Here is a 24,446-nt window from a genome sequence, read left to right as displayed (position 1 = left end):
CACACACACACACACACACACACACACACACTCTCTCTCTCTCACAGGGACATTTAGTAGGCCTTATTGACTGCTTTTGTTACTGCTGCTCTTTAGATGTTATCTGCACAGTTGGGATTTTTTTTGTCCCCTTTTTTAATTAAGTGCTATGGCAGTTACACTAATACTCATAAGCTGTGTGAAGCATATTGACAAAAAAAATTGGTGGGGAAGAAAAACCTTTTTCTCACTACGGAATGATTTTGGAAATGATAATGTAATATCCTGCAACATGTTGTCATGGTTATATCTAATGAGTTAATTGGCCTAATTTGTCTCTCTGTTTGTGCTGCACGGCATGGAAATGGATTCGCAAGTTATGCAATCATTATTGTTTGATTCCTGTAATTATTTAATTTTCATCAGCCTCCATTATAAAATATTGTTATAACTGTAATTATGTCAATTCTATTGGCCACTGAGTACCTCATCTTTTCATCAAGCTGAAAAAAAGAGTCTCTGTGGAGGAGCTTTGTGTGTCTGTGGTTTTTGTGCTGTCAGTTGAGAGATGACCTTCCCTGCTGCCTTGTGTTTCCCAGGCTGACCGTGAAAGAGGAGCCTGATGATGCAGACTACGTTGAGGGGAAGAGAGGGAAGAAGAGGAAGAGGCCTAAAGAGGAGGAGGAGGAGGCTGACGAAGGGCCCTCAAGGTCTCACAAGTCCGATAAGAAACTGTAAGTGGCCCAAAGTGGCTCTGCTTCTCTAGACAAGAGTTCTGTAGAGAAAACTCTAGAATGCCGGCGCACTGTGACATCACAGAGAGTGGATGATGTGTGATGATGTCATAGAACTTCTCCAGACCTGAGGTGAGGTGAGCCTGGCTGAGTTCATCATTCTCTTTCAACATGGCCAGGACAAGCAGCTACATGGATTGGGACATCCCAGATGCAGCAGTGCCCGGCCCTTCTTTGTGCGTACAGGGAATTACTTTCCTCAAGGCCGTAGGGGAATGGAAACAAGCCCTTTGTCAATGTCAGGGGCATGTGTGTGAGAATGTTTTGAACACTCATTAAGGTGATCTGTTTGTTTGTTTGTTTGTTTGCTTGTTTGTTTTGTTGATGTGTTCTCTAGGTTGAAGAAAAATAAGAGAGCTGAGGAAGATGGTGAGGCGACCTCTGAGAAGAAGAGGAGGAGCGTGAAGAGTGAGGAGAAAATGAAGGTAAAGTCGGACGCCCTGCAGCCCCTCGATAAGAATACCTGGCTGTAGATAGTTTGACCTGGCAGATTGTATCAGGAAAAAAAAGTGGTGTTCACGCACACAGCTGCAAGCTTATCTCACACACCTCTGACACATTTCAGAGATGATTTTTTTCAATTGCCTTAAATTACCAAAAGTCATGACCCTCAGTATGTGGATGTAAGAGAGATATCAGGAGGCATAGATCTGAGTAATAATCTGTAGAAGTAACCAATGTTTAGCCATCATATCGCACTCAGATTGAAACTGGAAATCAGAATCAGTTGTTTTTGCTGCATTGCAGGCAGCGCGATCTCCTTTAGGAAGTTTTTTTTTTTAGTTTTAGTGGTATTTTCGTAGCATATTTAGACACTTGAGACGGAGGTATCGCTTGGAAGATTAAACGTGTAAGAGATGAATTCAGTCGGTAAAGATGGCCTTCTCGTGCTGATCTCCCAGAAGCCCAAGAGGGAGCCCAAGAGGGAGTCGAAGGAGCGGGCGAGAACGACAAAGTGAAGAAGACCAAGGAGGAGCGGGAGGCAGCCAGAGCCTTGAAGCTCAAGCTCAAGGAGGAGGAAGAGCAGCAGCGTTGGAGATGGTACAAAGAAAGAGTGTGTGTGTTCGTGTGTGTTTGTGTGTGAGAGAGTGAGAGAGATGTTGTTGATTTCCTGTGTTGATATATTGTCTGGTGTATTGCTCTCTCATGTTGCGAGACTGCTGCAGGAAAAACAGTAGTGCCCTGTCTGCTTCCTGTCTGCTACCTGTGTACCACCTGTCTGCTACCTGTCTGCTACCTGTCTGCCATCTGTCTGCCTCCTTTCTGCTTCAGGTGGGAAGAGGAGCGCTATAAGGATGGAATCAAGTGGAGGTTTCTGGAACACAAAGGGCCCTTCTTCCCTCCAGAATACCAGCCTCTGCCGGCCGACGTCCATTTCTACTACAATGGTGAGATGGCAGTGATGTTACAGGCTATTGGGCAGTAGTTAGGTACTCGTTGAAAAGTTAGTGAGATAGTAATGGTATGGATCATAAAAATCATAAAAAAAAAAGTTTATTTAGTTCGACATGTCAAGTTACCATGCCGTTCCAATGTTTGAAGACACCATCGTAGTCATAGCAGGAGCAGTCCAAAGATAGTAGACTGTCATAAATTGTTCGCGCCCATTCTCAAGGGCAGAGAACACATAAACGCCTGTGCCCTGACTGGCTAGTTGGTGAAAAAGCAACAGTTAAAGGTGTTAAGTGTGTTTTGAAGTTTGTTTTTTCCTCAGAGATGACTTTAATCGCTCTTCCTCCTCCTCCTCTTAGTCTTCTTCACAGGGCTTTGGAATAGGTCTGTGTCTTGAGTGCCTCTGTCACTGGCTTGACCCTGTGCGGCCCAACCATCCATTGTAATTTCCCTCCACTGGTAGTCAGCCAGGCAGTCAGCCATCTTAAGAAAGCTTCTTCGCTCCCTGCTGATTGGTCCAGATGGAATAGACTCCTTAGAATGTTCCATTGATTCGATTCCATTTTTGATCGCGGTTCCACAGGGAGCCTCAGTTTGAAGTGAAAATGTAAAAGCTGCACTGCTTCGTTTAATCATTGGGAGTCCTTTTTCTTATACTCCTTCGTCGTTTCTTGGGGGCTTTCCCCCCCCCCCTTTCTCCTCCGCCCTTTTCCCTCTGCTTTCTCTGCCTTGGCAGGAAGGCACTGCAGCTACTCTCCTCAGGAGCTGACTCATGCCGTTGAAAGGGAGTGTAAACACACAGGCCCTCCGTGCCATCGATCGCGAGAATGAATCAGTAGCCAAGAGCCAGGGGAGAAGGGGGCCAGGTGGCCTCGAAGTCCTGAGAAGTTGGCATGTGATGCTCCACTGAACTCAGCCTCTCTTTCTCTCTCTCTCTTTCTTTTTTTCTTTCTCTCTCTCTCTCTGCTCTCTCTCTCCCCTCTCTTTCTCTCTCTCTCTGCATGTAGAATGAAACAATTCCTCGAGGCATTCTGGCTATTTGCTGAACCTTTTGCTAACTACACTCGGAACAGGAATCTTTGTGTTTACCAGAGATTGATAGGGGAGGAGGGATGGGGGCAGGGGGGTCGTTTTCGTGCGTGTGTATCATTGTGTGACTGCGTCAACATGTTGTAGTTGTCTGCATGTCTGTGAAACTAAAGGTGTATGTGTGTGTCCATGGTGTGTACATATGTATAAGCTCACACATTCTGTGTGTGTGTGTGGCAGGTAAAGTGATGAAGCTGAGCCCTATAACAGAAGAGACAGCCCTGTTCTTTGCCCAGATGCTGGACCACGAGTACACCATAAAAGAAGTCTTCCGCAGCAACTTCTTTAAGGACTGGAGGAAGGTGAGTTTTAAGACAGGTGCCAATACTGGTCCGTTCCGGCCCTCTTCAGTGGTTACCATGGAAAGGGAGAAGAATAAAACAAACGAAAGCACCTTTTCTCTCATCAGTCACACTTTTCTACGATGGCAGATTACTTTTATGACTATTTAATTCTATTCATTGCTGTTGGTCCGAGCACAAATAATTTTGATGGATAAACGAAAGAATATCGAGCAAGCCACACCATTGAAGCACAGAGGATGACGTCTCTACACCTGGTGTAGTAGCTAATGTCCTCTCTGCACCTGGTGTTGTAGCTAATGTCCTCTCTGCACCTGGTGTTGTAGCTAATGTCCTCTCTACACCTAGTGTTGTAGCTAATGTCCTCTCTACACCTGGTGTTGTAGCTAATGTCCTCTCTACACCTGGTGTTGTAGCTAATGTCCTCTCTACACCTGGTGTTGTAGCTAATGTCCTCTCTACACCTGGTGTTGTAGCTAATGTCCTCTCTACACCTGGTGTTGTAGCTAATGTCCTCTCTACACCTGGTGTTGTAGCTAATGTTCTCTCTGCACCTGGTGTTGTAGCTAATGTCCTCTCTACACCTGGTGTTGTAGCTAATGTCCTCTCTACACCTGGTGTTGTAGCTAATTTCCTCTCTGCAGGTATTACCTCCTCTAAACCCGAGTTTGACAATCAGTGTCTGTCTGATATAGGAAGCCCAGAACTGCACCCCTAGGGTAGTTTGGGTTTTTTTGAGGTTGAGAGAGTGGAACACTCAGGGGAGGGGTCCTCTGTCTCAGCCTTACCCTCCGTTTCCCTCCTGAGGGATGACTTTAGTGTGCTGCTACCAGCTTTTGTGTGCTGCCACTTTTTCTTCCCATGGTATGGTAATCTGCCTTCTCAAACTGCAGAGTGAGATGACTGAGGATTTGCTAGGGGAGAGATATTGGGGGGGGGGGGGTTGAAGTGATACATTTTTGGGGGGGAAGGAGGTGCACTCTCTCACCCACTGTGCACCCCGCCAAAGCCCAGAGGCTGTATCATGCAGAATTAATTTCTGTGCTGGTTAATGCTCAATGCTCTTGAAAATACGATTTGTGTAAAGGCGTTGATATGCTTAATCCAGACAACTTGCTCCCCGCATGCGAAACAAATCCAATTAAACTGCTTTATTATAACAAGGCAGGCTTGCCTCGCATGGCTGCCTGAGTCTCCGCCCACCGTCTGCCCTGTCACTCCACTCACAAGGAGCCGCCGCAGCAGAGAAAGGAAAAATCTTTTCTGCTTTGACGTCTTTGTAGATGGAATTCGTGTCATCAAGCAGTGGCAGTGAAAGCCTGGTCTCCCATCTTACCTGAATGAGGGTGTGATGAGTTGTAGTTGGAGAGGGAGCTTAAAGTTGCAGTGGAGACTCAAACAGAAAAGACGTTGACACAACTCTGGGAAGTTTTGGGATGAAAGCCAGCTTTGTTTTTTGGCAGATCTCCCTGTAAGACAGTGCCAGAATTTCCTCAATCATTTCCAGATGGATAATCTTGTCAATGAAGTGCCTAAATCTAGGTGTACCCCTGAAATTGTACACTTGTTGGAGTGAGGGAACATGGGCCCTCACACATGGCCTGAAATGCTTCTGGAGTGGAAAGCTTTTATTGAAACCGTAAATGGTAGACCTTTTCTATTCCAAAATAATAGCACAGAAAAGGCCTGTTTTGAGGCCGTTGTCCCAGGGCGGCACAGTGGTGGAGGGCTAATGGTGCCAGAGGGGATGGGGAGACTCCTCCTGGCCAGAGAGGCCTAGTTACACCACTGAGGGAAATGATAGTTCATTTTTCTGCCACTCCTCAAAAATCCACAAACTCGCACCACTCGCGTGCTTTACTTAAACCTTTAAAAAGGCGCCCTGTCGGGCAAAGCCATAAATCACACAGTATGCTGCCATTTTGTATTATTTCTACATGCTAGGTTTAATTGGCAGCTGCCCTGCTTGTTGGCCACTCATGTTACCTGGCAACCACAGAAATGAAGGCTGTAAAGACCTCTAAAGTTTACCTAAAAGTCATTTACCAACAAATTAGGGGGGGGCTAGATTCAAATGGCAAGTGCTCCCTGCTAGGTCTTTGGGCCTAGTTCACATCAAAAGCCATGTCACCGCTTTTAAAAGGGATTTTTCTAAAAGTATTCTCTCTCTCACTCTGTCTTTGTGTGTGTGTGTGTGTGTGTGTGTGTGTGTGTGTGTGTGTTGTGTGTGTGTTACCAGGAGATGAATTGTGGAGGAGAGGAGAGTAATCACTGACCTCAACAAGTGTAACTTCAACAGCAGCTCCACACAATGCACAAGAACAAGGTGGAGGCCCGGAAGAAACATGAACAAAGAGGACAAAACTGGTGTGTGTGTGTTGTGTTCCCAAGTGTGTACTTGTTGTGTTTGATTGATCTAAATTTGAAGGAAGAGCATTGCAGGCACCATTCAGGCAGAACAAAACCCCATAAGCAGTTCCAAACAGGATATAACCAGCCCTACAGACTTAAGGTGTTCTAGTTGTGTTGACTTCAGGAAGTGAAACCCTGGTTGGCGATTTTGCCAGCAAAAACTAGCTATGTATATGAAAATATAATACAATTGATTTAACTGAAATCAGAGCATATCTCAGTAGAATTAGCAAATAATGTAAACATCAATGTCACAAAAACTAAATGTCGGAGATCTTGATCTTGTTTCAAGTTGGATGTGTTGTGCTAATGGTGCTGTATGAATAAAACGCAATACTTTGACTTTACCACGTTTGCGCCCATTGCTAGGTGAACAAGGACGCCAACCAGAAGATCGTTGACGAGTTCGGCTTCTGCCTGCTGGACCACCACAAGGAGCGCATTGGCAACTTTAAGATTGAGCCGCCGGGGCTGTTCCCGTGGGCGCGGCGAACACCCCAAGATGGGCATGCTGAAGAAGAGGGTCCAGCCAGAGGACGTCATCATCAACTGCAGCAAGTCAGGAAAAAACACAAGACTGACATTTTTACCAGCTTTGGGTTACAGGGCCTGTCCTGTCAGAGTGGGTTAAGATGATGCCCAGAATATGCAGTACTGGCATGAAAAAGCCTCTTACTGACGAAAATTACGAGTACTTTAAAGATGCCAGTGCAGGTAATTTTGGTCAGGTAGAGTCTAGAGATGTCAGTATTGGTCATTTTGGTCAGTATTAAGAGTTTAGTGAAAGTGAAGTGAAAATTGGGTTAAGGTTGACTTGTGTTTTGTCATACAAATTCAGCACTACCTTAGAGTTGGTTTGAAGTGAAGTAGGGTTTGGGGTGGTTGGGCTATAGTGTACTGTCCTTCGTAGAAGCATCAATCCAATCAAAACAGAGGATGTCATGATCAACTGCAACACCACTAGCCTTGGGTTAAGGGGCAGGCATCCTATCAGAATGGGTTAGGATGCTTGGTTCATAGTTCAGCGTGGTGAAGTTACAATAGGGTTGGGGATGACTAAGGTAGTGTTGGAACTTGTATGAACCAACTGTAATGTTCTCTCAGAGTTGGGTTGACTAGAGTTTTGTCATACAAATTCAAAACTACCTTAGAGTTAGTTTGAAATAAAGTAGGGCCTGGCATGATTAGATATGATTCCTTTGCCCTTGAGTTAAGAATTCAGAGTTTCAGAAGTATTCTAAGCCTACGTCCACACTAACCCGGGTACATTTGAAAACGCATAATTATTTCTCAGTTTTGCCTTTTCCTCCTTACTAAAACTGTGTTTTCTGCCACTGAAAACGATACTTTTCTGAGGTGCAAAAATTTGACATATTGGTCCTCCTGCCATTGGTCAGTAATAGTTATATTATAGCTTAGAAATGGGTGACTCATCTCACCCATAGTCTCCAATTCAATTGCCAACCATTTCAGCTTACTTGTTTCCTTACATTTAGATTTATTTCTTTTGGTAAGAGTCTCATGGCAAAGTGACTTGCAGTACAGTGTATGTATTTATATACATTTCCATCGGTGTATGCCGCTCCCTGGGGTTTCGAGCTCATGGTCGTGGTGGTGTTCACACAGTGATGTCATTAGTGCCTCGCCCTATCAGCTGACCTCCAGCTTCTCTCCACAGGGGCTCCCATATCCCACAACCCCCTGCAGGGCATCGGTGGAAGGAGGTTCGCCACGACAACACGGTGACCTGGCTGGCCAGCTGGACCGAGAACGTCCAGGGATCGGTCAGTACATCATGCTCAACGCCAACTCTAAGCTGAAGGTGAGGTGGTAACAGGCAGACAGACAAAATGGCAGGTAGGCAGCATTGTGAAGCTTTGTGTAGAGTTAATTGGAATGTGGCGTGTTGTATTGTTCAGTGCTGAATGTGAGAAATGTAGAGAGGCTAGATACCTAAGGTATTTTTTTTTTTTCTGTTGACTGCCTTTCTGTGCAAGTTTAATTTTGTATTCATGCTCCCAATGGACCACATTTTTGCTAATGTTGAGTTCCGCCTCGCAGTTATCGCAACGAGTGAATAGTGGTTGACCGATTAATTGTGGCCTATTACAATGCCCACTTTGAGATAATTGGCATCAGCAATGCCTGCGCTCACGAGGCCGGTAAACAGCGGAGCTTCCGAAGTATCATGGAGGGGAGGAGTGTATTTGTTTGGCTGTTGAGTTCAACTCCAACAAGTAGACCTCTGAAGATGCACTATAAAATGGGGCCATATTTTGGCCCGTATATTCAGTTCGCTCTAGAAACAAGGAGAATGCAGCCATCTGCTAATGAGTGTGCTGTTAAATACACTAAAACATTTTTGGATAACCTGTGTATTTATTTACTTGACACATTTTTTTATTTAAAATAAGTGCACTGCAGTCAGTCTCATTTGTTATTGTTAAATTGTTGTATTTTATGAGATGTAATTTTTGTTGATTTATTAAAACCATCGGCCGCCCTGCTGTCTATCGGCCCGTCGGAAAACCCATATCGGTACGACCAACTAGAGTGAAGCTGCACTTCTTTGCCTTCCCCAAGATTCTTTTCATTCTTCACGGGCTTGTCGGTTCCCATGCACCACTGGCCAGAACAGATTAGGAAGTTTGGAAGAGGAGTTTGGGGTTTATCTTCTCAGACTTTAAAAGCTCACAGATTAGGTACGAAGCTACTTTGATGGCAACGACTGCTTTGATGGTAGCTATTGACAAAAGTTGAATTACATTTAGGCTCACGGCACCAGAAAAATACTCATTTGTTGTTTTTTTTTTCTTCTTTTCCTCCTTCCATCACTTCCTTCTGTGCCTCTTTGCCTCCTTCACTCCGATGCCCTTCACCTCCCATTCTATGGATTTTGCTCCTTTCTAGCCTCTCCCTGTGAGGGAGATTCAATTTGATGACATTTAACTTCAGAGCTTTTCCTGTATTTAATCAACCAGAATAAGGGCGAGAGAGGCGAGTGAGTGTGTGTGTGGGGAGGGGGAAGAAAAAGAAGGAAAGAACGAATGAAAGAGAGAGAGAGAGAAGTCTTACTTCATCTTATAGATCATCATCGGTGTGTGTGTGTGTGTGTTCTGACCTCATTCATCTTCCTCCTGTCCCCGCCTCCTCGCCCGTAATCCAATCAGTAAACTGCATTGTCAGAGCGCCCATCAGTCAAGCGCATGTGGCACAACAAGCCCAGTGTGGGGTCTCCTGCTGGTCTTTTACCCCAGTCGTTTATCTCGCCGTGCCACCTTTTACACCCCCCACCCCAGAACTTTTCTAACCCTAGTTTCAATGTGACCACCTCCTGTGCATGCCATTTGTGTGTGTGTGTGTGTGTGTGTGTGTGTGTGTGTGTGTGTGTGTGTGTGTGTGTTCTGTACGAGTAGGGAAATAACTAGTATGTCTGCTGTTTGAGGGCTTTGCCTGTGTGTGTGTGAGTGAGTGAGTGTGAGAGAGAGAGAACCAACTCTTTCGCGCTCGTCTCCTCTTCAATGTATGGTGTGTGTGTTTGTGCACGCGGGCATGTTTGTGTTTTTGTATGTGTGTGTTGAGACTGTGCTGTGTCTGTCTCTCAGGGTGAGAAGGACTGGGAGAAGTATGAGGTGGCTCGGCAGCTGAAGGGCCGTGTGGACCAGATCAGAACCCAGTACCAGGAGGACCTCAAGTCCAAACAGATGGTCACTCGCCAAAGAGCTGTGGCCCTCTACTTCATCGACAAGGTGACAGAGAATAAGCTGGATGTTGGCTTCTTTCTCTTACCTTCTTACTTTCCCTCACTTTCTTTGTCACTATGTCCATCCCTCACACCTCTCTCCTTGTTTCTTTGTTAATCCCTCTCTCTCGCTCTCTTTTTCTCTCACACATTCTTCTCACTTTCTCTCTCTCTCCCTGAGTTGCTCTCTCAACCTTTCCCCCTGAGAGCTGGGTGGCTCTGAGAAAGAGAGGAAGCCCCAGAGAACGTCAGGATGCTTCATGGCTCTCAGGAGAGTGAGGCGGATCAGTAGATATTTTCCTTTCTGTCTGATACGGTGACCTTCTCAGCAGCCAAGAGCTCCACTCTGCTGCTGCTGGGCTCTACACAAGCATGGAGCCTCAGGCAGGGCTGGCTGTAGCACTGGGCTCCTGGCCAAGAATACAGTCCATACCGCCATTCTGGCAGTCTGTCCACATCCACTCTCCTAAGGAAACAGAGTCTGTCTGTCAGTCTGTCTCTGTCTGTCTGTCTGTCTGTCTGTCTCCTCTAATTGTTTGATAGTTGTGCTCTATTGAAGTTCAATGTATTGTTGGAGCCATTTATGCTGTACTTACGAACTCCGCAGAGCCTTAGTTTTGCCTAATGCAAGTTGTGAATGGGTGTTGGCTCATTAAAACACATTCTGTCTGGTTGCAAAACCAGCTCAATGACAGGAACAGTAGAATTTCTTTTGTGTTTTGAGGGGCAGAAAAGTGGACACCAGGCACACCCAAACAGTACTGGCAAATGGGCCAAAGCGTAGGATTAGAGGTCGCTGTCTGATGTCTGAAAGCAACTTCAAGTTCCACAGTGTATTGTTTTGACTGCTATGAGAGCAGACATGGTGTTGTATTCTGTGTTTGAGCGCTTCGTTTACTTTATTGAGTTAGTAATTACTCGTGTTACCAGCAGACGTTTCTCCAGTTGGAGAGAGAGGTTCCCCAAAGAAAGATGGCCCACCCGAGTGGAAAGAGGTGCAGGAGTTTGTGCAAGGCTAGACGAGCAGCAGCAGCAGCAGCAGCAGCAGCAGCTTCTCAAGCAAAGCAGGGGTAATGGATGAACTGGCATGATGTTGAGATGAGGAAGATCAGCTGGAGAGCACTTTGGGCTATGGACGCTACCTGCATTTAAATTAATTGTCGGAGCCAACTTATGATGTCCTCCCAACTCCGTAGAACCTAAGTCAGTGGGTGGGTGAAGATGGGAAGCTGCGAGTTGTGTGTTGAAGCACATTCTATCTGGGTGGCCCAGGTGTTCTTGCAATGTGTAAAAGATGTGCAGGCAGGCACACAATACAAATTTATTTCTGTAGTGCTATTTCAAGAACAAATGTCATTATACGTTCTTTGCATAAACATTGGCAAAAGCAAAAAAAACGCAAAAGTATGGAAGTGTGGAAAAATAAAAAGGGCCTCAAAAGCCTTTGAGTGATTAGTAATCCATTAGCGCAGGGGTTTTCAACTGGTTTTGTCCCAGGGACCACCATTCTGACCAGAAGTAATCCGCGGCCCACTGATGTGCCAGTGATTCCCAAAACATTTTACAGTCCCGTACCCTTCTTTTTCATGTTTGTAACCGCCGCCGCCGCCACGCCCCCTCCCCCCGCACACATATTCTGCCTATAATACTTGTCAGTGTAAATTCTACGCTGAATATGGGTCTACATCAGTATTTTGGGCAATGTGACTTGGCTATTCAGACATAAATATGTCGACGGGCCCAGGTATATTTATAAAAATAAAAAAAGTCAATGGTGAACTGATCAACATAGGCTCATGTCGCGGACCCCCTGCAATGCTGTCGCGGACCCCTGGTTGAAAACCCCTGCATTAGCGTGAAGTAGTAATTTTAGTTCATGCTAAATGACTGCTTTAATACGGCTACTCAAGGTAAGATCTTAATCTGTCAAAACACAGTAGCCTATTCAACATGGCTTTTGGCCTCTCCCCTGTAGTTGGCTTGAGGGAAGCACTGTTAGTTCAATCAGATTTATAATCATGGCCCATGGTGACCGCAGAAACCCTGCCTTCTGTGGAGGACCTGAACCTGTGTGCCAAGTTTTACAGTCAGACTGGTATTTTGCTTTGTCAAAGCACTACAGGCATTCAATAGGCCTGACTTTTTAGCTGTTCAGCTGCAATTTAGTACCTTTGTGAGCAGTGTAGTGATACGGTCAAACTTTGAAGCAATGTTGCAGGTCATTTCAAGGAGCTATGTGATTGTATTATTGCAGAAGAGGCTAAGTGTTCTTGACCATGAATACAAAAGCAGCCATTCCAATACCATTCAGGGCCTCCTGTAGAAAAAGCAGGTCTACATTTTCTTCACGTCCATGTAAAAATACATGACATTTACTCAGTGTGTTGATTTAGGCCGATCAGAGTTTTTTTTTTCAGATGGCGTCCGGAGGTAGTTAACTTTTTGGTAGGTTTTTCTGTTTTCTGTTTGATCTGCTAGCCAACAGCCAACATATTTCTCACTTACTCTTTGTTTTTGTCCCTCTGCCATTTTTTTTTTATGAACTCTTTTGACTGCCGTAGGCTGAAAGCTCCGTGGGGTGATGGTGGTTTGGCGCTGCCTGTGGCACAGTGGTGGAGTGGTGAGGGCAGAAGGCATCACACACAAACTCACTGAAACGCTCATCCCTCTCACCACAGACTACTCGCTTTACATGCTCTCATGATGTGTGTGTGTGTGTGTGGGGGGGGGGGGGGTGTGTGTGTGTGTGCGCGCGCGCAGTGGAACGGGTGGATTCTGATTGAGGCCAAGAGTTGTACCTAAAGGTTGCACCAACAAAAACATGTCACCCTCTGAATCTCACGTGTGTGTGTGTGCGTGTGTGTGCGTGTGCGCTCCCCCTCCAGCTGGCTCTGAGAGCGGGTAACGAGAAGGAGGAGGGTGAGGGGGCGGACACGGTGGGCTGCTGCTCGCTGCGCGTGGAGCACATCACCCTCCATGACGCGCTGGACGGACACGCCTGTGTGGTGGAGTTTGACTTCCTGGGTAAAGACAGCATCCGCTACTACAACAAGGTCCCAGTCAGCAAAAGGGTAAGGCCCAGCACACACACACACACACAGATGTTCATCAGTCACACTCCTACACACACCAGCTGACACACACATACGTACTTGCACAAATATCCCCAAACACACACACACACACAGTAACACACAGATGTTCATCAGTCACACTCCTACACACACACACCAGCTGACACATATACATACATGCATGCACAAATGCCTCCCATCACACACACACACACACACACACACACACACACACACACACACAGTCACACTCCTGCACACAGTCACACTCCTGCACACATACACACACTTCTTTGATTCCCCCCGGAAGCATGAGCTAAGCTGTCAGTCACCTAACTCGCCACCACCTTCCCAAGGGGCTTTAAAAGAAAAAGAAAATGGGGGAAAAAAAGATGGCAAAGGAGGAAGTGACTCCACTCTGATTTCGGCTAGGCTCACAGAAACAGCCCCCCCCCCCCCAGTCACCAGGTCCTAGCACTCAGAACATCCAGGAGCCCTCATACAGGCCCTGGGTAACCAGGAGCAGGCTTCAGTCCCCCAGGAGGAGAGGGGGATGATTTCCTCTGTTACATTACAGGAGGAGAAAAATGTAACCAGTGAACAAAAGGAGAGAGATGGAGAGAGGGGGGGGGATGGGGGCAGAAAGTGTTTTTTTCTTGCCAGTTGAGGTGTTTTGCTTGGCAGAGGTTTTAATTATTTAAATGGGGGGCATTTAAAAAGAAACTCATCAGTTGATCGTAATTAGTTGGCTGATTATTTGAGCAGGTGGGGGTAGGGGGGCTTTATCGAGCGGTGCCGGGGCTTCTCCAAAATGTCAGGCCTAATTGAAGAAAGGTGTAATTTTCTCGTTTCCCCCTCGCGAAACGAGGGCAGCAAAAATTACATATGTAGAGCGGGTCAGCCTGTCACACGACCACCAATGGTGGTGCTACACACACAAATACACACACACACAAACCCTAACCTACATGTAGAAATGCATAAAAACAGGAAAAAGCTCATGTTTCACTCACACACACACCCAAACATGCCTGGTTAATGCTACTGCCCTTGTCTAAGTGTGTTTACACCACAGACGGAGCAGCAGGCAGAGTGTGCCCTAGAAGTAAAAGAGCTGTGGGAGCTCATAGACTCGCTGGTTTAAGACTTCTGCTTTTCTCATCACTCTGACATATCTCCGATAAGAGTTTAGTGGCAGGGTGGTTGTGTGTGTTGAGAATGACAGCAGCTCTTGTCTGTAGAAGTGTCAATCATCCACCTGCTTTTGTCTGAAAAAAAAACAAAAAATTGGAATTGTGCCCATGTCTAAATCACACTTTCTCTCTCTCTCACTCACACACACTCACCACTACAGGACAAATGTCCTCCCTTTTTTTTTTTTCTCCTTCCTCTCGTTGCTCTTGTTCTTCTTCTTCTGCTTCCTCTGTTTTGGCTGAAGGAGAAATTGTTATTCAAATGAGGCAGCTTTAAAAGCAACACATCTGCGGCGATTAATTAGTTCCATGCATATTTTAGCCGTCTTATTTGGAGCCAGAGCGAGGGAAACGGGACTTCTTGGAAATGTCAGATATAATTGAGACCCCCCCCCACACACACACACACACACACACTCACACACACCTCCCCTCCATTTCTATCTCTCTCTTTTTCTGTCCATCTCTCCCCCAATCCCTCTGTCATTTGTGAAACAACAAGGGTCTTATCTACAAAGCCTTGCGTAGAATTCATACAAACATGTACCGTACGCACAAAGCCTGAAAGATGCGTACACACAAACACAAACACACAAGATTCCACACACCTGTTTTTCCAACATCGCCATCAATGGGAAATTGAGCGCACGTGCATGAGCAGCACACTCCTGTCTCCCTCTCCTCCTGTCTCCCTCTCCTCCTGTGTCCCTCCTCCTGTCTCCCTTTCTTCCTGTCTCCCTTTCTTCCTGTCTGCCTCTCCTCCTGTCTGCCTCTCCTCCTGTCTCCCTCTCTTCCTGTCTCCCCTCTCCTCCCTCAGTTACTCATTTTAATATGCTAATATTATTAATTATAAATAAGGCCAGGACACCCCCATGTTGTGCTCTTATCCGATGGAAAGGCAAGAAAACTCATTTTATTTGGCCAATTAGACTTCTGGCATTAAGAACAGAAGAAGGCAGTTGGAGTGGCAGCAGGTGGCAGTGGCTCTTAATGCAGTGGGGTCAGAGAGTGGCACTGAATGATCCTCGGTCAGTCTGGGGGTTGGCGAGGGCATTTAGCAGCCGCGTCTGAAACTGGGAAACCACGTTGTCTTGATGGGCAGTTGAACAATAAATGAAAATAACTATATATATATATATATATATATATATATATATATATATATACACACACACACACTGTGTGTGTGTAATACATATATATAAAACAATTCTGACATCAAATTAATTGTGTGCCAAGAAGCCACCCATTGCGCACCCTGTCACCAGGCCACCTTGCCACTATATTAGTCAGTCACTTTCTGCATCACGGTTAATTTGCACGTTGATGGAATGAGAGTGCTTTCTATTAACAAAGTCTAATTCCACCTCCGCCTTTGTGTGTGTGTGTCCATCGCTCTGCTCACATGGGGGGAAACGGCTCTCACTGCAATTGGCTTTTAATGTTAGCCTGGTCAAACTCTTCATATCGGAACTTTATACACCTGGCTGATATACAGATGATCCTGTCCCATTCGGACCGGTCTGCCAGTACCCTCTGGCGTGCCCCTGTTGCCAAGAAACCTGGTGTGGTAAGCACTGGTAAGGGAACGGGCAATGTGTGACTCATGGCAGCATCGCAGTCTAACACACAGACTTTCAAGAGGATGGCTTTTGGAAACCAGACATGGTTGATGGGGACATTCTAAAACGCTTAATGTAAAAAGGCTTATCGTGGCTTAATGTTCCAAAACAGCGATCAAGCGATCGGTGGCGTCTCTCTAAATACACGCTCCACTTTAATTCTGCCATTGGCAATATCCTCTAATAAGGCTAAAGTGGCTTATTATTACCACCACCAACAAGGTCATGGCTTCAGTTCAGTCTTTTAGTTTGGCAGCAGGATTACGCAAAATGTATTAATTCACTGGACGGATCCACAAATAATTTTAAGGCTTTCATTAAAACGGCGAGATAGGCCATTTGGCCTTGTCGAGGGTCTGCGCTCTCCGACTGCCCTTCTAGTTAGACTCTAGTTAGTCCATAGCATAGCATTTGCCCATGCTTACTTGTCTCTTTAAACTGCATACACTGTGATGTGTTATTATTTCCATTAAGGCCCACATGTCAGTGCTGCGTAGATCTTCTTTTGAAGAGTAATAGTTTTCACACGTGGGCCTACGGACTCGTACACAAACTGGTAATATTAGTTATTGCACTGCATAGCCTCAACTGACTAAAACCATTAGAAATGTGCGTATGCTGGACATCAAGTTGGTGATGAGGAACGCACATTCTTGCGGTCATTTCACTTTTGATGCATCTGAGCGTGAGCATGAAAGATGGCATACGCAACATTTGTGTGTGATTGCAACGTTTTTACGAGGCCCCGGGAGAGGTACAGAATGCACTCATCTCTGTGCTCCCCTCGTGATCACGTTGGATTGCTCCAAAATGAAAGTGTTTACCTTCTCTCTCTCTCTCTCTCTCTCTCCCCCTCCTTCCAGGCCTTCAAAAACCTCAAGCTCTTCTTGGAGAACAAGCAGCCAGGAGATGACCTGTTCGACCGCTTGAGTGTGAGTCTATAGCTAGAGTTAAACACACACACTCACTCACACACACACACACACACACACACACACACACTCCCCAACATGCCACCCTCACACAGCATTCACACTAATATTTTTCTCTTTAAACTCACTCTCTCTCTCTATAGTTCACATGGCCTCTGACACAATATTTGCCTGTCTGTCACTTTCACTTTGGCCACGTATCTTGAAATGACTCTTCGTCACAGCGCCGCTTTAAGGCACACAAAGGGGCGAGTTAGAGGAGAGGATGGTTATGGCCCGTCCCAACGGGAGAAGTAGATGAGTCATGGTACCCTGGTGTCTGGTCTGGCAAGAGATCTGCCGGAAGTGTGCCAGATCCACGGCATAGTAGAGCACGGGAGTAGAATGGAGCACGGGAGTAGAATGGAGCGCGGGAGTAGAATGGAGCGCGGGAGTAGAATGGAGCGCGGGAGTAGAATGGAGCGCGGGAGTAGAATGGAGCATATGCACAAAGGGGGAATGGACGTAAGCAATGCCCATACGTCCAAAACGTCCTACTTTAGCAGGACCTTGTTGACTCTTATGACATTGGGTATTTATAAGCACACGGACGCATATTTAATGGTTGTGGAACAATTCCTCTGAAAACCAAATGGGTCATTAGCGTCTCATATTCAGTGTTGGACACGGAACATGGCGTCGTTATGAATGTCCATTCTGCTGATGGTACAGGGGGTTGGAGAGCTTGGCAACAGCAAGAGATGGGCAGAGAAAGAAAGTGGCACTATGCCCGCTGACTTTTGGCTGGCCAAGTTGGTGGTGAAAAGTACATTGGCCCCCTGGAGCGGTTTACTGTGTGCCAGAACACCCAAAATGCATGAAATGCCAGGCGAATAAGATGATATATTTTTACACACAGGCAGAAGGTTAATATGATTTTTTTTTTCATACTGTAATCTCGTAGTGCCAAGCCTAAAATATTGTTTGCAGGAAGGCCTGGGGTAGGAGGCGCTGGCCAGTGGTGGAGGGAGATAGAGGGTTCAGATAGGTAGGTGTCGGAGGAGAAAGATGGAGAGGCTTCTGAGAGAACTTACAGAGCTCAGCCAGTGCCTGCTCAGGAAGCCTGGAGGGCTGGCTCAAGGTTAGGGAATGAGGGAAGGATGGAGTTCGTCTGAGTGGTGAGAGGGAGGGAGGGAGGGAGGGAGGGAGGGAGGGAGGGAGGGTGGGTGGGTGGGTGGGTGGGTGGGTGTGTGTGTGTCTGTGTGTGTGTGAGAGAGATGCGCATAAGTAGAGAGTTAAAGTGAAGGTGGCTGGCCTGTACACAGGTGTGTGTTTGAGAGGCCTGAAGAGGGGGCGAGAGGCCTTAGTGCAGGGCAGCAGTGAGAGCCTCTGGTCCACGGGAGGGAGGGAGGGAGGGAGGGAGGGAGGAGGGAGAGAGAGAGAGGGAGAGAGAGAGAGAGAGAGAGAGAGAGAGAGAGAGAGAGAGAGAGAGAGAGAGAGAGAGAGAGAGAGAGAGAGAGAGAGAGAGAGAGAGAGAGAGAGAGAGAGAGAGAGTCTCAGAGGTGTAGAGTAGTAGGGTGAGCCTCTGGTCCACGGGTGTGTGTGTCAGAGGTGTAGAGTAGTAGGGTGAGCCTCTGGTCCACGGGAGAGTGTGTGTGTCTCAGAGGTGTAGAGTAGTAGGGTGTCTTGCTAGCCTGGGGGCTGTCCAGACGTTGAGGAGCTGCGGCGCTCAGGAGAGAGTTCTGATTGGCCGTTTAAAAAGGCCAGCCGGAGGAGGGACCGCCAGAACTGCTAATCTGCCCCGACTCTAATAACAGCCCCCCGCAGCCTGGCCATGCCAGATTATTACCCCCCTCTTCCCCCGAAGGGAATCTGTGTGTGTGTGTGTGTGTGTGTTATGTATGTAAGTTGGTGATCTTGATATTTGGCAGCCTCAGGCATGTCCACAAACTAACAATTAGTGAGTTAGGATCTAGGCAGCTGGTGAGATTCTGCTCCATCTCTGGTTTAACAGGCAGCCTTGCTGTGTGGTGCAGACAACGCCGTCTCTACCCATGTCAAAGCTTGCGTTTCATCTCTGGACACATTTGCACCCCTTTTGTTAGGTCTGATAGAGAGTTCAGTGTGTGTGTGTGTGTGTGGATCCTCACCCTTGAAGTACATGTTCAGCCCATTTCTTAAACAGAATGAAATTGGAAGTCCGAGCATCCGTCAGTAGCATGAGGAAGTGAAATCATGACCAGCGTCCCTGGCCCTGAAGTTTTGAGGAAATGGTGCCACCATCTGACTGGGATGGTGATGAGGTTAAATGTCGAGGTTAAAAACGTGTTCTGGATAGATATTCAAGAGGTGTCCTGTTTTCCAAGTGAGTGCGATGAACTGTGCAGGAGTCCAAAGAAACACTGTAAGGCAATGGGAGCCAGTATTTGTGATGGGACTTGGGGAACGTGTGTGTGTGTGTGTATGTATGTAAGAGTGTGTGCATGTGGCGTGTGTGTGTGTATGTGAAGGTGTGTGTGCGTGCGTTACAGCCCTCTTTCCATCTGTCTCATTGAAAGTTGCTGGAAGGGTCAACCACTCCACAGTAGTGTGAGCACGAGAATATACGATGTGCTCTTACACGCACACGCACACGCACACACACACACACACACACACACACACACACACCTAGACACAGCCACAGACTCTTAAACACACTCACATCCATAGATGGCACTTAGTATGCAGTCCACTTGTTCAGAGATAACAAAGTTGAGAGTCTCTTCATACTCAAACAAACCTTTTAGTGAGATAAAGTTTATAGGGAAAGTATTTTCCGTCTCTTTTAGTGGGTAAATGTGATTGGGTTGTGGGTTTGTGCAGGTATACGAGTTACACACACACACACACAATTTGACCTCCTGTTCCCCACAGGTTGAAGTGTGTCTGAGGATGTCTGTGTGAGTGAGTGGGTGTGTGTGTGTGTCTGTCTCTGAGTCTGAGGAATTGTGTGTGTGTGTGTGTGTGTGTGTCTGTCTGAGGACATCAGTGTGTGTGTGTGTTTGCGTGTGTCTGTGTCTCAGGTGGTCTGTGTGAGATTGTGTGTCTGAGTACGTCAGTGTGTGTGTCTGAGTCTGAGGACGTCTGTGTGTGTGTGTGTGTGTGTGTGTGTGTGTGTGTGTGTGTGTGTGTGTGTCTGAGGTGGTCTGTGTGTGTGTGTGTGTGTGTGTGTGTTACCGCTGGGATGTGGTGTGAGCATTGAGAGTGACAGCGGTGCTCTTTGTGAAGCGTCCAGGGGCAGCTGAAGCGTGCCTTCAGGGCTCCTGTCCACCATGGCGGTCTCTCCACCCACAGAAAGGTCAAGAGCAGTAACAAGGGCCGTGTCACGCTGACGGGCTGATGGACTGATTTGGTCTGGGCTACAGGTTGGAGAAGTGCCATGGAGTTTGTTTATTGCCTTGGTCTTAAGCTCAGAGTGGAATGAACTGACATGCACTTCACAGTGTGTGTGTTGTGTGTGTGTAGTTATAGGATCTGACTGTATAGAAAAACATAGTTGCGGAGGTGGAATGTACCAATCTGAACTTTGATGTGTGTCTTTATGTGATTGACTGGATGTGTGTGCGTGTGTGTATATATGTGAATTTATGGAATGTTGCATAGGGACTCATAACATGCTAGGCTTGACAGCTGAGCAGCGAGATGATGTGTGTCTTAAGTGTTTTGTATTCGGCGTGTGTGTGTGTGAATGTGTAAATGATGAAAGCTAAGGCATATCCATCGGTTCTTTGGTGTTTGCCCACGCTGCCTCTCTCTCCCCCTCTGTCACTCTCTCCGTCTCTCTTGCAAAGGCATTAGAATGAGTCTAAAAAGTTGGGGACTAATGTGTTTTATAATCCCCTTCTCCCTAAATGATGGGCGTCAATAAATATGGAGAGCGTGTTCTGTCTTTCTCTCCTTCCTCTGAGGATGCAGAGAGGGAGGGGTGACTGAAGTGAAGGGGGAAAATCATAGAGCTATAGTGCCATCTAGTGGTAAAGAGGGAAATGTGTGTTTGCGTGGTGCTAGACTGATGTGTGTGTGAGTAGGCGTGTGTGTTTGTGGGATCACTCTTTGCCTGAATTGTGCCTTTTTATGTAGGTGGGTGTGTGGAGTATTTGCCACTAGCCTCTCTACTCTTCACTTTCCTGTGTGTGTGTGTGTCCAGCGTGTGTGTGAAATTTGCGTGTCACATTGCGTGTCAAGCAGTTTGTTTAAATGTTAGTCATCTTCATTATATCATGCTTTTCTCATGTGTATACTTCAGTGTGGAGTGAAGCATTGTCCTAATGATCACTGTGTGTGTGTGTGTGTGTGTGTGTGTGTGTGTGTGTGTGTGTGTGTTCGTCTCCGTCTCCTCAGACTGCTACACTGAACAAACACCTGAGCTCTCTGATGCCCGGACTGAACGGCTAAGGTTTTCCGAACATACAACGCCTCCATCACCCCTGCAACAGCAGCTGAAGGAGCTGTCCAACAGTGGGTCTCTCTCTCTTTCTCTCTCTCTCGTATCACTCTCTCAACAGTGGTCCCTCTACTCCTTCTGCCTCCTTTCTTGCTCTCTCTGTATCCCTCTCTCTCGCTTGTTCTGTCTGTGGTCCTCGTTCCTTTAAACTACATCCGTTTCGCCTGTAAGGCACTGCAAGGCCACAGTCAGCGAGTTGAATATTTACTGAAAGTGTGTTATTTTGGTGACATTAGGTTAGAACAGTAAGAAGGCAGTCTCAGGACCAGGTGGATGAGGCTCTTTTTACACACCCTTTTCTCATTCCTCAAGAGTTGTTTGTGTAATTGTTGAAGAGTATTGCACAAGCATGCAAGTCCTTTTTTGTGCTAAGGCCACAAAGTATTGGCAACTTGCCAGTGAGTTCATAGCACTCAGTCTTAATTTTTTATTTCAACTTTTCTTTTTATGTGTTTTAATCTCCTTCCTCATCCGTTCTTTCTGTGTCAGTCCTCAGCCACAGTTTTACAGGTCCCAGATTCTGAGAATCGCTTTTTTTGTTTAATTAGCCGTGACACAATTGAATGCAGCTTTTCTATTCTTTCCATGACTTCAATTTTCCCTCCTCCTCCACACACACACACACACACACACACACACACACACACACTTCTCCAGTGGTCGACAGCGCTGCAGAGAAGCTCCTCTCCTACAACCGGGCAAACCGCGCGGTGGCCATCCTGTGTAACCATCAGCGCGCCCCACCCAAAACCTTTGAGCAGTCCATGGCCAACCTGCAGTCTAAGGTGAGCCAGGGGTGTGTGTGTGTGTGTGTGTGTGTGTGTGTGCACGTGCTAGACGATGAACAGAGCAAGAGTATCTGACCTATCTACAGGCAAAGTAGGATGGGCAAAAGAAAGTTCTGTTGAAATCCACCAGAGTTTATAAACACAAGGACGTACTGGACAAATGTGCTTTTCCTCAGACCGTGTGTGTGTGTGCTGTGGTTAGTTTGTAAGTGTGAGGAGCCATTGTTGTTCTCCCCCAGATCGACACCAGGAAGGAGCAGATGGCCCAGGCCAAGCTTGAGCTGAAGAAGGCCAAGAAGGAGGCCAAAGGCAGCAAGGACCCCAAGCTCAAGGCGTGAGTGATGTCTTACCGTGAGCACGCCACAAGCTGCGCAGTGTTTACTCTGAGTTTTGGACAAGGCCACGTCATCATTCAGAAACAGCCACTGACCGTGGACACGCCATACACTGCAGAATAGTTTCGCTTTTGGAATATACATTCAGCATCAGCTTATCTCATAGAGGACAGATGTTCAGAACTACATTACATTGCGTTACGTGTTCGTCTGACGGTCTGTCTGTCTGTGTGTGTGCGTGTGTGTGTTAACGCCAGTGTGTTGGAGAAGAAACAGAAGGCGTGATGCGAGTCAAGGAGCAGCTCCTGAGGATGGAGGTCCAAGCCACAGACAAGGAGGAGAACAAGCAGATCGCCCTCGGCACCTCCAAGCTAAACTACCTGGACCCACGCATCAGCGTGGCCTGGTGAGGACCCGTCTAGGACCCGTCCGTACACACTCAGACACACTCTCAAAGCCCTTTCACACACTCTTTTAGCATACACTTCACCCACACAGGCACTCGATGGAAGGTAGACTAGAGATGGACAAGAGTGTATGAAGTGCATGGAAATGAAGCATTCAAATTGAAGTAGCCTACTTGACCATTCTGTGCAGGCTATGGAAGTGTTTGCATTATTTAACATCTCTCAAACACAGCTTTTGTATTATTTTTATTTATGTTTTTTGGTAGTGTTTCAGTTTGTGTTGTCCCATTTAGGTGCAAGAACATGGAGGTACCACTGGACAAGGTCTACAACAAGTCACAGAGGGACAAGTTTGCCTGGGCGCTCGACATGACCGAGAAGGACTTTGAGTTCTGAAGGGGCTGGGTGTCTCAGCTCTACAGGGTGTAGCACTTTTAATCAAATGTTTCTAGTTGTTCAGCCATTTTGCTTTTAATATTCAATCATATTTCAAAAATCATCTTTTAAAATCTTATCGTTGTTGGTGTTTCAAAGCCAGTTGTTTAACTGCTTTTATCTCTGATGTTTTACTCAAAGTTTGTGAATAAAGTTCCCTGTTCAAAGACGCTTCAAGCCTTGATGGTGATTTCAGTGAAGCTCAAACCGCTTCCGCCTGCTGTGCTGTTAGTCAAAAAAACGAAAAGGAAAAACTCTGCAAAGCTTTCCTTTGTCTGTTAGAGAAGGCAGACACTGATTTCCCCTCAGCAATTTCAGTGTAATATTATTTACAGTGGTAAAGTGAAAACGGTTGGGTTAAACTACCATGGGACCACCAAGGGGAAAACTGATGAAATATTTCTCCTCAGAATGTGGAATTCTACAATTATTCAGCCCATATATCTAATGTTTTATTTAATAATGGAAAATGACCTAAATTATTTATTATTGCCTTGTTTTGTACCGTTATTTGGAGCATCGCGTCCTCATTGCATGTAGTCTGTGGGATGAGGGGACTGAACTTATTGTAAATGATTTAAACTGTAACAAGCTCAAAGCAGGTCTGCAAATTGCAAGAGCAGTTCTACTATTAGGCCTACAACATTTAATCTGACTTAAGTGTAAAGGATGTCAGCTCTAGGTCCCTCAACAGAGACTATTACCCTAGGTATTGAATGGATGATTTATCTACCAGCAGCCACCGAGTCTCGTTCCTAGTGGAATACCCACTTACACTTGACTGCACACCAGCCATTCAAACAATGTTTACACATTGATCCAGCCAACAGAAATGACTCCAGTCATTTTGTACAAAACTAGTTTAATACCACACAATCTACAGAAAGTGGAATGACTTGTTCTTGGCACAGAGAGCGGTTCAAGAAACTTGCATTTCTGCGGATCAGCATTTTGCAGGGGGTTTACAAAAGTTTGTCAGGAAGACTATCGATCAACTCACACACACACACAAGAAAAAAGTTAATTCAATGTCACACAAAAAAAGACCATTATCACAAGATACTATAAAAAGCACTCCACAAAACACTTTAAAATCAATATGTTCAGTTCTTTTTGGGGGAAAAAATGTTGGCTGCTCTTGGAGAAGTGAGCTCCCTGTGTTGTTTCTGAAGTTTGTGTTCTCTGTGTCTGAACATCCTGTCAAAGGGGAGAGACAGGGGAGGGTGAACACCGTTTTCGTTATGCTTCGCAGCGAGTTTGTGCCTCGCGCTTTTATCAAAGAGAAGTCTCAAATTCAAACGCTCACACAAGCTAACCCCTTTCAACATAAAAACAACCCAATATTTCAAAACAATTGTTTAAGTGGTTCTTTCAAATGCATTTTCAACACAGAACGTGTTAACTTGCAGCCTCTGAATTTTAAAACAAACATCAATTTCATGGCTAATGTCTTAATATTGTATCTGTTCAATAATCAGCAACACT

General features: G+C 46.2%; 1 pseudogene; it reads left to right on the top strand.

Annotated features, from left to right (window-relative positions):
* Positions 1-2,045: 2,045 nt before the first annotated feature.
* Positions 2,046-23,357, top strand: LOC122130714 (annotated as a pseudogene).
* Positions 23,358-24,446: the final 1,089 nt, after the last annotated feature.

The sequence above is a fragment of the Clupea harengus genome, unplaced genomic scaffold, assembly GCF_900700415.2.
Source record: "Clupea harengus unplaced genomic scaffold, Ch_v2.0.2, whole genome shotgun sequence".
Taxonomy (NCBI): Eukaryota; Metazoa; Chordata; class Actinopteri; order Clupeiformes; family Clupeidae; genus Clupea; species Clupea harengus.
This window is presented reverse-complemented; position numbering and strand designations above follow the sequence as displayed.